The sequence below is a fragment of the Dendropsophus ebraccatus genome, chromosome 3 (assembly GCF_027789765.1).
Source record: "Dendropsophus ebraccatus isolate aDenEbr1 chromosome 3, aDenEbr1.pat, whole genome shotgun sequence".
In the NCBI taxonomy this organism is placed as follows: domain Eukaryota; kingdom Metazoa; phylum Chordata; class Amphibia; order Anura; family Hylidae; genus Dendropsophus; species Dendropsophus ebraccatus.
In genome coordinates, this window is record NC_091456.1 from 21,929,313 (window position 1) to 21,942,381 (window position 13,069).

Here is a 13,069-nt window from a genome sequence, read left to right on the forward strand (position 1 = left end):
AATTTCAACCACAACAGCAGCACGAACACACTTGTTACATACATGCCAGATGCAATACATACAATTTAGTTTCTTTTCCACTTTAGTAGTGTTTTTTTTTGTTATAACATATAATAGTTTTTGTTGCTGCTTCAAAACAAAACTTTACCTCTGCACACTGATGAAGATGTAAAACGTTCCCAATTTACCATGACCTGACACTAACTTGATAAGGCTCTGATATATGAAAGAGGTTTTGGACAGTGAACAATGCAGGATGCTGGTTATCTAACAATGGTTGAGTCAGACAATGACTAACATTATTATTCACCTAAATGTCATAGTGATGTCACGGTCACAGTTAGCAAGAAAGAAAGTGGCGATATATTTCTAAAAATATATTAGACCATATAAGGAGTTAAAGGAGAACTCCGGCCAAAAGTAAACACTCACTGGAAGGCAAGGGGGGGGGGGTTAATAATAAAGAGTTATACTTACCTGTCCCTGTTCCCCCAGCATCCTGAAAGCCTCTGGACTCCAGCTACCTACAGGCAGGAAATACCTGCTTGGCCGATTACAGTGGCAAAACAATTCAAACACTTTTCCCAATACTGGTCCATACGATAGGCTCATAAAATGATGCCCTAAGGGCCCTTTTACACACTGCCCCTTTGGCAGATTATCGCTTCTTGTAATAAAGACAACGACCAGACAGAGAAAGATCAATGGCTGATCTTTGACTGTTACCATGTTTAAAAAAACATTGGCTGCCGGCCTTGCTACGTGTAAGAGTGCTAATACTAGGGTAAAGAAAAAGATAAAGATTATACTTACCTGTCCAGGATCCCCCAATTGTCCTGCTGCTTTGTTTTCCGCTCACCACAGCCGTCTCCAGCATTTCCGAACCAGTCTCTGAAGTGACAGGCCATTTTGCGAACTACTGTGTTCTCCACTCTCAGACAGTAACTGGCTGAGCGGGCTGTCACTTCAAACACCGGGGGAGCCTTGAGAGGTAAGTACAACTTTATTAAATTTACACCAAAGCAAGGGCTGCACAGATATCGCTAATGATATATATACAGCCCTCCCTGCACAATAATCAAGCTGTGTATGGGCTTGGTAAGCGAGCGCCGATGTAGCAGATCGGCGCTAATTTACAGCGTGATGTCAGCCTGTGTAATACGAGCCTAAGAAACAATATAGAGAAGTAGGATTCCACTGTATTCATAATCCTAAACCCCCCCTAAAACACTATCCAATGAAAGCCAGAAATTCCTAAATATTTCCTACAGCTTTCAGCATCATATTCCCTAGAAAAGCAAAACAAAGGTAAAATGCCCCCCCCCCTTGAAAAAATATGAAGGGAAGTGCTAACCAGCTGGCACCCCGAGCCCCACCCTACCATAACAAAGCATAGTGAACAGAAAGTCCTGCCAAGAAATGAGAAGGTGAGGGGCAACATAATCTGTTTAGATGCCCAAGCTGTTTAACCCTTCACTTGCCGATATATGACGCAGAAATCTATTCTGAGACACAATAGCAGTTACCTAACATTTTTCTACATTTTTTTTTAATTAATATTCTTAAAAGCTAAAACCCTCAACCCGTTTAGACCAGTTCACTAACAGGGGATTTTACAGAAACTCTGCTCCATACAAAGAACAGGGATTTGCATACTAACAGCGCACTCACACAGCGGGCTCAGGTTTTTATAGTGTTTTGTTCACAATTTATTCACTGAGAAATACAGCAGCCAGATGAATAATAAAAAAAAGACATATATATTTGTGTTCATGCAATGTGATTCTCTGATACTTAAAGGGTCTGCAAACTCCCGGCTAAGGCTTAAAGAGAATGTATCACCTAAATTTTTATTTTTATAACGATTACTGAAACGTTTTAATTTCTTCTAATCAGTTTCTTTTCCGGCTGTAATGTTTTTTATTTTATTTTTAGTAAATTTCTATGGAGGCAGCCATCTTGCCAGAGCTGCATTTAGTGACATGCTTTATGTCAAGCCTCAAGGGCATAGACACAATGAACATCTCTAGACCTTATTCTTTGTATGGGACATATTTGTGAGCATGCTCTGTAACCTCTGTGACCTGTGCAAAGGTCCATTTCTTGTGGTCCTGCTTAAAGGGCAGCTATTACTTTCTGCAGCAGGATACGCTGTGAAAATGCTTACAGGTATCAGTACAGTAGTGCAACGGTTTAACATAATGCTGCTGCACATACATACATAGCATAGTCTAAGGCTGCATTCACACGCTCCATGCACAGTCCATAATTCCAGACAAAGTGTTATGGAACAGAGCTCGGAGTTCCTATAATCATTCATGAGCTCCGACACTGTTTATCGTAATTACAAACAGTGTGTGGAACGTGTAAATGCCTCCCCCCCAATCTGGGCAGATATCGCTCCATGTTCACACCACAGAGAGTAGTGCCGAATTCTTTGTGGACTCCGCAACAAATCCTGATTTTTATGTGTTTGAATGGGAGATCTTGCGCTTGTCCGCTCAAATGATTGACAACGAAGAGCCGATCATGAGCTGATTACTGTCTTTTAGCAAGTTTAAAAATCATTGGGCACCGTATCCTGATGCACGGCTGATGACTGATGACAGTATATAGGAAATAATAAAGATTATACTTACCTGTCCAAGCTCCCTGGTGTCTTCCTGCCTTTTCCCCGCTCACCACATCCACTCCTGAAGTAACAGACGACTCAGCCCATCAATGGCCACAGTGCTGTCCCATCTCACATATGGATTGGGCCGCCTGTGACTGCACAGAGCTGTAACAGCAGCTGCGGTGAACGGGAATCAGGGAGCAGGACAACAGGGAGCATGGAGAGGTAAGTATAATGTTTATTTTATATATATATATATATATATATATATATATATATATATATAGATAGATAGAGATCGATTATATTATATATAATCGAGCCATTTAATAGGCCCTGTAAGCGAGGGCTGATCTAGCAGATTTAGGGTACGTGCACACTACGGAATCGCGACGAAAAACCCGTGCAGACACTGGCAGCCGCGTGTCTCCCCTGTGTCAAAGACTCCATTCTATGCATGGGTGGATTCCGCCTTCCGTCGAGAGAACTAACATGCCAGTTCTTTCGGTGGAAGGCGGAATCCGCCCGTCGGGATTCTGTAGTGTGCACGCACCCTCACTGTGTTAATTGGGCCGTGTAATACAGCCCTAAGAATTAGAAGGTTTCAGCAAATCTGGGCCAATGGCTTATCCCATTCTCCCATTACAGTACACTGCTCTGTCTGTCAGCTACTGTAAATCATTATATACTGCATATCCCACATACACCACCATGTCTTTTTTGTAAGTATTCTTTTGTTAGTAAAAAAAAAAAAAATAAAAAAAAAAAAAAAGGAAAAGAAAAAAGGAAAACCAGAAGAATTAGAAGTCAGGCAAACAAAAGAAAACAGGACACAACCTGCACTTCAAAGACATAAGATCATAGCACATCAACACACAGCGGAAGGAGTATGGCTGGTTTGATGAGATTTCCCATGTTAGTGCCCCACCAAAGAGGACTTAGGGGATTAAGAGCATCCACCTCTGCAATTCACAATGGACAGATGGGCATCTACCATAGCACGCAGAAAAGAAAGATAGAGTTTGTGCTATCACATTACAGCACTGTTAATTGAGATTTTTTTCCTAAAAATTTTAAAGTTGTCAGTTTTTTTTTTTGTTTTTTTTTTTTTTTAACAGATCCCAATATTGTCACAGTCCGGCTACTAAATGTCTCTCTCACGAGCTGAGCGGTCTTTACTGCTTCGCAAGCATTTGTGGAATGTCATATATAGAGAGCGGGAGAGACCCTTTCTTCCTGCCTTACAGCTCCTGGGAACGCGTCTTGTTTCAGTATATATATATATATATATATATATATATATATATATATATGCACATATATACACACCCACACACATTTATTATAACATGAAGGTATTCTGATAGGATATGGAATAAGTAGGACGTTGCATGTTCTCCCTCCACAATACACCGGACTGGGCACAATTATGGGAACTGGGCATCTCAGGAATTTCTAAGATGTGGCGCTGATAAACCCGGGGTGGCAAAAGGAAATAGACTGCAGAGCCTTGTGGGGCCCAGCCGATGAAAGGCTCAAGTCTCAGGCCGCACAAGCTCTGATTAGATTTCCTGCATGCCTACGGAGGAGATGAAGGCTCTTCTCATCACAGCCAGTCCTATGGTAGAGTACAGAAGAGGTGCTGAAGTTGTAAATTCCATCCACTATTACTGTAAGAAGTGCCCCCCCCCCCCAACTGCACAGAAGATGGAATAAGGGCCTGTTCACACTAGCATCCTGGATAACATTTGACCATAATCATGATGGACACATTAAAAGGTGCATCTGTGATTGGTTGGCAGTTTAAAGGGAATCTGTCACTAGGTTTAATCCACCTTAAATGGGGGCAATATAGACTAGTGACAGAAATGCTGAACAGATCGGTGTATCACTTACATAATTCTGTTCAGCCGTTCTCCTAATATGCAGGAGAATAGGATTCTTACCACCACCAACTGGTGATTTACAGTTGACTGCCTATACACAGCATGGATAGATAACTGCCAATCAGCAGCTGAAGGGCAGAGTTTCCTGCTTCTCATGAATATCCAGAACTGCTGGGCTCATGCACATAATGGAGAGGACTACTTATTGTCCATGTTATTCAGGAGGAGATCTCTGGATCAGCTGCACAGAACAATGTAAGTGATACATCATTCTGCTCAGTTTCTCTGTCACTAGTTTATACTACCCTGAGATAGGACAGTATAAACCTACTGACAGAGTCTCTTATATATGGTCCCTTAAGTCTGAAGATGTCGGCCAGGATATCCCCTAAAACACCTAACAGATATTGAATCTGTAGTGTGAACAGAACCCCCTCCACATCTCAAAAGCCTTATTTCTGAGGCATGAAATGGCAACCTCTTTAAGTGTTAGGCCATGTTCACACACTGAGCAAACGACGGTTCGGCTGTTGTTTGAACAGCGTGTGAACATAGCTGTAAGGTGCATATATACCTTCAATAATGATTATATGGCCAAAAATGATGTCTCCCATCCTCCCCATACACAGGAATGTTCTCTATGGGAAGGGAAGGGTTATTCTGAAGCCAGACTCTCTGCTCTGGAGGTGGCTTATCTCTGTGAGAACAAAGAGGTCATGCAGTGAAATTCCATCACACCCGACCCCTATCTCCACTGACATCATCTGTTGGTGGAATCTCAAAAGGCCCCTATACCTGCCGCTGGCGGGATCAGCTGACATTAGTATAAAATGTATGGGGACCTCAAAGAAGCTGTGCTTTTTCTAATCCTGGATAACCCTTTTAAAGGGGCTATCCCAAAAATAAAAGTTGGCAACTAGCCACAGATTAAGGGTTAACTAGCAAATCGATCATGAGAACAGAGGTCCCATGTCCAGCATGTAAGCTCTGCCTCTGCTTTATTTCCTCTGTCTCTTAAAGGGGTTATCCAGCGCTACAAAAACATAGCCACTTTCTTACAGAGACAGCACCACTCTTGTCTCTAGTTTGGGTGGGGTTTTTAAATTTAGGGTGCGTTTATACAGAGATTTATCAGACAGATTTTTGAAGCCAAAATCAGGAACAGACTATAAACAGAGATCAGGTCATAAAGAAAGACTGAGATTTCTCCTCATCTCATATCCATTACTGGCTTTGGCCTCAAAAATCTGTCAGATAAATATCTCTGTGTAAACACACCATTAGTTCCATTGAAGTGAGAACTTAAAGGGGTTATCCAGCGCTACAAAAACATGGACAACAGCCCCACTCTTGTCTCCAGCTTAGTGCAGGTTTTTCTGCTCAGTTCCATTGAAGTGAATGGAGCTTAATTGCAAACCGCACCTGAACTGGAGACAAGAGTTCTGTTGTCTCTCAAAGAAAGTGGCCATGTTTTTGTAGCGCTGGATAACCCCTTTAAAGGGGTTGTCCAGCGAAAATATTTTTCTTTCAGATAAACTGATATCAGGAAGTTAAATAGATTTTTAATTTCCTTCTATTAAAAAATCTCAAGTCTTCCCATACTTATTAGCTGCTGTATGTCCTGCAGGAAATGTTTTATTTTCAGTCTGACACAGTGCTCTCTGCTGACATCTCTGGCCGAGATAGGAACTGTGCAGAGCAGGAGAGGTTTTCTTTGGGGATTCATATAAAACCAAGACAAAATTCCTGTCTCGGCCAGAGATGTCAGCAGAGAGCGCTGTGTCAGACTGAAAATAAAACATTTCCTGCAGGACATGCAGCAGCTAATAAGTATGGGAAGACTTGAGATTTTTTAATAGAAGTAAATTTCAAATCTATATAATTTTCGGACACCAGTTGATTTGAAAGAAAATGATTTTTACTGGAAAACCCCTTTAACTGTAAACCATGCCTGAACTAGAAAAAAAGAGAGGTGCTGTGTCTGGAAGAAAGTGGCCATGTATTTGTAGCGATGGATAACCCCTTTAAACATAACCAAGTACTAAACTGTGTGGTATTACAATTGAGGACAGTGCTGTTTCTGGGTTAAAGCATCCATGTTTTTCTATAGCTGGATAACCCCTTTAATGACCTATACAGTGGTGGTGCTAGCGTTACACAGAGTACCAGCCAACTACTTGAGGCCTTGTTCTCAGTGTAGTGCAGGCACTGAACAGATGATCAGCAGGGGTGTGGGTCAACACCCCACTAATCAACTATTGATATCCTATAGGCCGTATTGCACAGCACACAGGGGAAGAGAGTGTCAGGTTAGTGCACGCTGCCTGTGCTATTACACACATATACAGCAAGCGGGGAGCAGCCTGAACGATCTTCAGATTGTTCCGTCTGCCCATTGAGATCTGCGGCTCTCTGCTGCCACCACTCCTATTGTACAGTGCGGTGAGCAACAGACCGTCACCGACACGATCAACATGTTAGAAGACCACGATCGGCCAACATCGTGCATGTCAGACGATCATGGCCTTTTAACATGTTCTATTACAAGAAACGATTATCAGACGATAATCGTTTTGCATATTAGGGCCTTTTAGCGCTTCACTTCCTGGCTCGCTGTATAGAATTACAATGGAGACCGCCTCCTGCAGCAAGTCAGGGAGTGAAGCGCTTGGCCGGCTCTTCTCCCTCTTCTAACCAGGACATGTCACATGACAGTGCCATCTCATTCACCACACTGGTACTGTAATACATCACAGATGGGCAGCACATTTGCCTGTGCTATAATGCCCTATAACTGCAGGACCAAAAGCCACGACGTCAGTAACACATATATATATATACAGCATGGTGGTTACATCCTATGTGAGGAGTAGAGTACCTTGGCTCTCCAGCTGTGGCAAAACTACAACTCCCATCATGCCTGGGCAGCCAAAGCTAAAGCTCCTACTATCCAGGCATGATGGGAGTTGTAGTTTTGCCACAGCTGGAGAGCCAAGGTTCCCTATGTGCAGGATGTAAGCTCCTTCCTGCAGCCATTACACCAGATGGGCACAGATACTTGTATCTGTAAGCTTAGGAGCCGGGACTATACAATGGAGCTCGACCATACACCGCCCGCTCCTGTATCCCGCCGCCTCACCTGGCTGGGAGACACTTGTGGCTTCCGCTTATCCACACCGGCCGCTGCTATCACGGTGCCGCTCTACTTTGGAATCCGGGCCCCTCCCAACCGCAGACCTCCGCGATCCCACAATGCACCGCAGCGACGGGCGACTCGATGGTTTGTCCTCCTTTAGAGCAACAGTAGAGATGAGAGAGCGTGTTGCAGAGCGTCCTGTCAGCTGGGAGGACGGGAGGCTGTGGGAATGTTGTCAGGCTGCATGGAGTCTGCTGGGAACGTGTCCTGTCTGATGAACAGGAGAGAACTGATAGTTACTACAGCTCACTATTGTCTGGGCAGTTTTCTATCTGCAATGTCCTCACTAGTTTCTGTAGGTTTTACTCACTATGTATTAGAGGGGTTGTCCAGACTCCTGACACTTTCTTCCATAGAGAGCACCACTCTTGTCCTGGTGTGGATTAGGGCCCTATTCCACCGGACGATTATTGTTTGCATAATCGTTAACGATCTCAAAGGACCGCTATTGCGAAAGACCTGAAAGCGTTCACTCATTTCCATGGATCGATGATCGTTACTTATGATCGTATTTGCGATTGTTCTTTCTTCGCTATTGCGTTCGTATCTACTGTGAACGACCCAACGACGTCTTATTCAATGCGAACGAGCAACGATAAAAATAGGTCCAGGTCTTATAAAGCGATCAACGGTTTCTCGTTCGTTCGTCTATCGTTAACTGCATTTCAACCGAACGATTATCGCTTAGATTCAAATGATTTAACGATAATCTGAACGATAATCGTCTGGTGGAATAGGGCCCTGTTACACGGGACGATTATCGTGCGAAAAATCGTTCGAATTTAAACGATAATCGTTCTGTGTAATTGCAGGCAACCATTGAAAAATCGTTCGTATGTCGTTGATCGTTTATTTAGATCTGAACCTAAAATTATCACTAATCGTTCGCTGTAATTCCACGTTCGTTCGCTCAAGTTCCGCATTTTTTCACTAATCGTTCATTGTAATTGTTCATTGTTTTTCTGGGATCATAGTAACGATCGTAACTAACGACCATCGTCCTGTGTAATATGGTGAACGATTTCAGGTTAACGATAAACAATCTCGTTTGTGGTCGTTAATCGTTAAAAATCGCTCAGTGTAATAGGATCCTTAGGGCCCTATTCCAGCGGACGATTATCATTCAGATTATCGTTAAATCGTTCGAATCTAAACGATAATCGTTCGTTTGAATAGCAGTTAACAACTAACGGCCGAACAAGAACGTCGATCGTTTAATAAGACCCGGACCTATTTTTATCGTTGCTCGTTCGCAATGAATAAGAAGTCGCTCGGCCATTCGCAGTAGTGACGAACGCAATAGCGACGACAAGACGGCCGCAAGAACGATCATAAGTAACGATTATCTTTCCATGTAAATGGGTGAACGATTTCAGGTCTTTCGTAATAGCGGTCGTTTATCGTTAACGATTATGCAAACGATAATCGTCCCGTGGAATAGGGCCCTTAGGATGGGTTCACACTACGTTTTTGCAATCCGTTTTTTTCATCCGCTTTTTGAAAAAAACGAATTGCAAAAACATAGTGTGAACCCATCCCTATATAGCTCCCTATCAGCAGGTCAGACGACTCTAACCTGCTGCTATGTCCCTATAGCACAGGAGACGCTGAGGAGGTGCGGGCGTACGGCTCCTACCTTTCTCCTCAGCGTTGCTGCGGTGCAGTTAGTGGTTTTCTCCACGTTCTGGTGGGAGCGTTAGGTGCACTGTCTCCACCCCCTTGGCACCGATCCACCCCTGGGGGCCCGCCCCTTTCTATGAATGAATGGAGCGGGGCAGATTGACACTATGGGGGTGGGCAGTGCTCTGGACCATGGAGCAAACCACTAACCTGCCTCTGCGCACAGATTGGCTAACCGGGACACCCAGCAAGCCAGAGCCTGGAGCAGGTACAGTATATGCTCCAGCCGGCGGGGGGGTTACCAGGACGTTCTCCTTACATACCTGTCATGTCAATCCCCCTGCGAATATGTCTTCTAATAGAGAGTGACCGGCCATACATCCTCAGCGTTTGTAGCCTTAAAGTGACTGTACCACCAGGCCCAGGCTGAAGCACTGGAGGCGGGCCGACCCACCGTTAGTGGGAAGAAACCCCAGCCCCTCCATGACGTGACTCCATTAGAATCAATGGAACCCTATCATAGAGGGGCTGGGGTTTCCTCCCACTAAGGGTGGGTCGGCTCGCCTCCAGTGTTACCGCCTGCGCCTGGTGGTACAGTCACTTTAAGAAGATATTTAGGATTAGAAAAATCACAGCTACTTTCTATCAAAAACAGCACCGCACTGTGCTTGCAATGAAAACAGCTTGGCCACAAAGGATTCTTCTTATAGCGTTGGACAGCCGGACGATTCGTGGTTGCGCAGGAAGATGCCCGTCTCCGACGGGACATCTTCCTGGCACTTGCGCTGTGACAAGACCACTATGCATATATGAATATTCAGAGTGGGCGGCACAGGAGGAGGTGGGCTTGGCAGCACAGGAGGGGGTGGGCTGAGCGGCATAGGAGGGGGCGGGCTGAGCGGCAAAGGAGGGGGCGGGCTGGGCGGCACAGGAGGGGGCGGGCTGGGCGGCAAAGGAGGGGACTGGCAGGGCGGCACAGGAGGGGACGGGCTGGGCGGCACAGGAGGGGACGAGCTGGGCGGCACAGGAGGGGGGGGGGCTGGGCGACAGGGGAGGGGCTGGGCGGCACACAGTGGTGTTTGGAGCAGGGAGAGACGCCCCAAATGCTCCTAAGCACCTTATTTACATAGAAGAAATTAGGGTATTTCGTAGAAATGCGGTGGAGGAGGAAAACATTATAAACGGCAATCTGCTGCTAAGGTAAGCAGCTTCTAGGGCATATCAGCAGGTTCTCTGGGCAGAACCTGCTGATAGTGCTGCTTTAAGTTTCCTAGTAATCACGGCCATTGTTACATCATTTAGGATTACATCAATTAGGAATGCTCTAGCCAGGTATTCTCCTATTCCTCACTTGTCTGAACACTGCACAGGTGCCTTAACGATTCAGCCCATGTGCCTTGCTCACACAGGTGATGAATAGTAGAAAATCTGCCTGGGGCATTCCTAATGATGAAGAGGGCGGGGAGAAGGGACAGAGAGGTTGCGCCAGCCTAATGCACAGACACTCTAGGCCGTGCCAGTTTGACACAGGGCTGCAAGTTTAAAGGTTTTTTTTTAGGACACTAACTGCATCACCTGCCAAACGGACCCCAGGACAAATCTTGGATTAAAAAAAGCTACAAGCGATTCGGGGTGGGTACAGGGTCACTTTAAGATATATAGGGGGGAATTTATCAAGACCGTCTTGAATAAAGCCCCATCCCCATGCACCCCACTGGATTTAATTAAATTTTTTTGCTGTGATTTACCCATGCTAGGCATAAATTTGATAAATCAAGTGCAAGAGTATACCCTCCTCCCCGCCTTGCCACCCCCCACTGCCCACCCATCAGGTAAGTGGGCTGTACGGGGAAAGTCGCCTTTTTCACAAAGTACATGGGAATGGATTGTAATTGGCACAGTACACTTTTTGTTTTAGGCTGATTTGATAAAAGAGGGTCATTGTATGTATTCACCGAAATCCATGAACCCAGGTTGGCAACTAGTGTTATAAAGTCTTTTTTATTTTAGAAATTAGCGGTGGCCCAAGCTAAAAGACTGCATCAATGGCATCTACTCATTACAGCATATAACAGTCAGTCAACAGCCATTCAACAATATATGAAGTAGAACTCTGACCACAGTCTCCCGTGTCTCTAAATATACCTTCCTCAAGTTTTCTCCCCTTAAGGAGATCATACAACATGTAGAGGACTTCTGGAAGTTGATCATCATCTCAGTATCGAGCCCCTACAGTACTAGTAAGCAGCACAGTCTCAAAAACGATATGTTGGATTACATATGGAAGTTGATCCTGCAAGGCTCAATGGACCAAGTATCCCTCTTTGTGGCTGAGTGCAGGAGACTTCTATTCCAATGCCGCATGGATCAGATCGCGGTTGTGGCCGATGGCATAGACACTACTCCAGTGTCATACAATAGGTTAGTTTTATTGAATGTATGCAACGCGTTTCAGCCTGTACATGCTATCAGGCCTTTCTCAAGCATGGCCTTAAGTGCCAGAAATGCTTTTTTTTCATATGTGTACAAGAAAACATAGATACAGCCATAGGCCGGGCACATCTGCCCTAGTGTCCTTACTATAGATATACAGGTTGTCAGTACGTATCTGTTATATATCATTACAACCTGTGGCTAGCTACGAGCCATCAGGGTCATTGATGGTAAAAGTATCTGAGATGTTATATTTAGTAAGTAATGCGACATCCTTTATTAGTAGTAAGCTCAGCCTCATGTTCTGTAGCGGCTTATCAGCCATGGGCAGCAGCGTTTCAGCACATTCTTCTATACAAAACTTGTGTTTATTCCTCTGGATCACTTCCTTTAATGGTCTGTTTCAGATAAGACACAACAGGACTCCAAGCTGGTCAGTCTACATTTCTTCAGCCAGCCATGTTGTCATTGATTTATTCTTGGTTTTAGATAATTATTAAGCATAGACTATTGGTTAATCATTTATTTTATTTATTTATTTGGGGGGGGGGGGGGTTCTGTACTAGCCATATCATAACCTTGTCATGGTGATGCTGTTATTTAGATGGTGGGGTACTTAGCATAAGCCTTGCCTACACTTCATCTGCCAAGTTTTTTAGGATTCCTATAGAAATACAGTAATATTCTTTAGAGGGGTATCTGCATTGGACAGTTCCTTTTTGTTAATATGGTCCCCTTATAATAATTGATCACAGGATGTTGTACTGTTTAAACGCAATGTGTCACCTTAATTCCTATTTTTTTTATGTTTTCTGACCTTGCTACGGCTGCCAACTGGCTGAGCGGTGCTGACAAGTAACGACCCGGGTCCCTTCTGAGACCTACCAGAAACCGGACAGCGGACCCCAGCGCTGGAACCGGAGAGGTAGGTCCATGTTTTTATATTCAGCAACCTCCTCCCCGTCTCTTCTCCTTTAAAGGGAACCTGTAACCACGGATGCGGGCACAGAGCCCGCCTGACCCCCCGATGCAGCCCCTGGATACTTACCCTTTCCAGCGAGTCCCGCTCCTGGAGCCAGTCCCGGGACGAAGATATCGGTGCCCGAACCATGCGCGCGCTGTATGCAAATTACCTGAGATGAGTCCAATGCCCATAGAGAATGAATGGAGCTGCCATTCTCTATGGCCATCGGACTCATCTGTGCAGCGCGCGGCTTCGAGCGCTGATATCTTCATCCCAGGACCAGCTCAAGGAGCGGGACCGTCCGGAAAGGGTAAGTATCCGGAGGCTGCATCGGGGGTTGGGGCGGGCTCTGTGCC

The 13,069-nt window shown here is 44.9% G+C and overlaps 1 protein-coding gene across 2 annotated transcripts in view; it reads right to left on the bottom strand.

The window, feature by feature from the left end:
• LOC138785287 (septin-2A) overlaps positions 1-13,069 on the bottom strand; it is a 105,681-nt gene that overhangs the window by 89,687 nt on the left and 2,925 nt on the right. The window contains exon 2 of one of the 2 annotated variants that reach the window (XM_069961097.1): positions 7,640-7,907. The exons of the other annotated variant lie outside the window; for it this stretch is intronic. The gene's annotated coding sequence lies outside the window, so the exon portion shown is untranslated. The remainder of the gene's footprint in view (positions 1-7,639; positions 7,908-13,069) is intronic. 2 annotated transcript variants of the gene reach the window in all.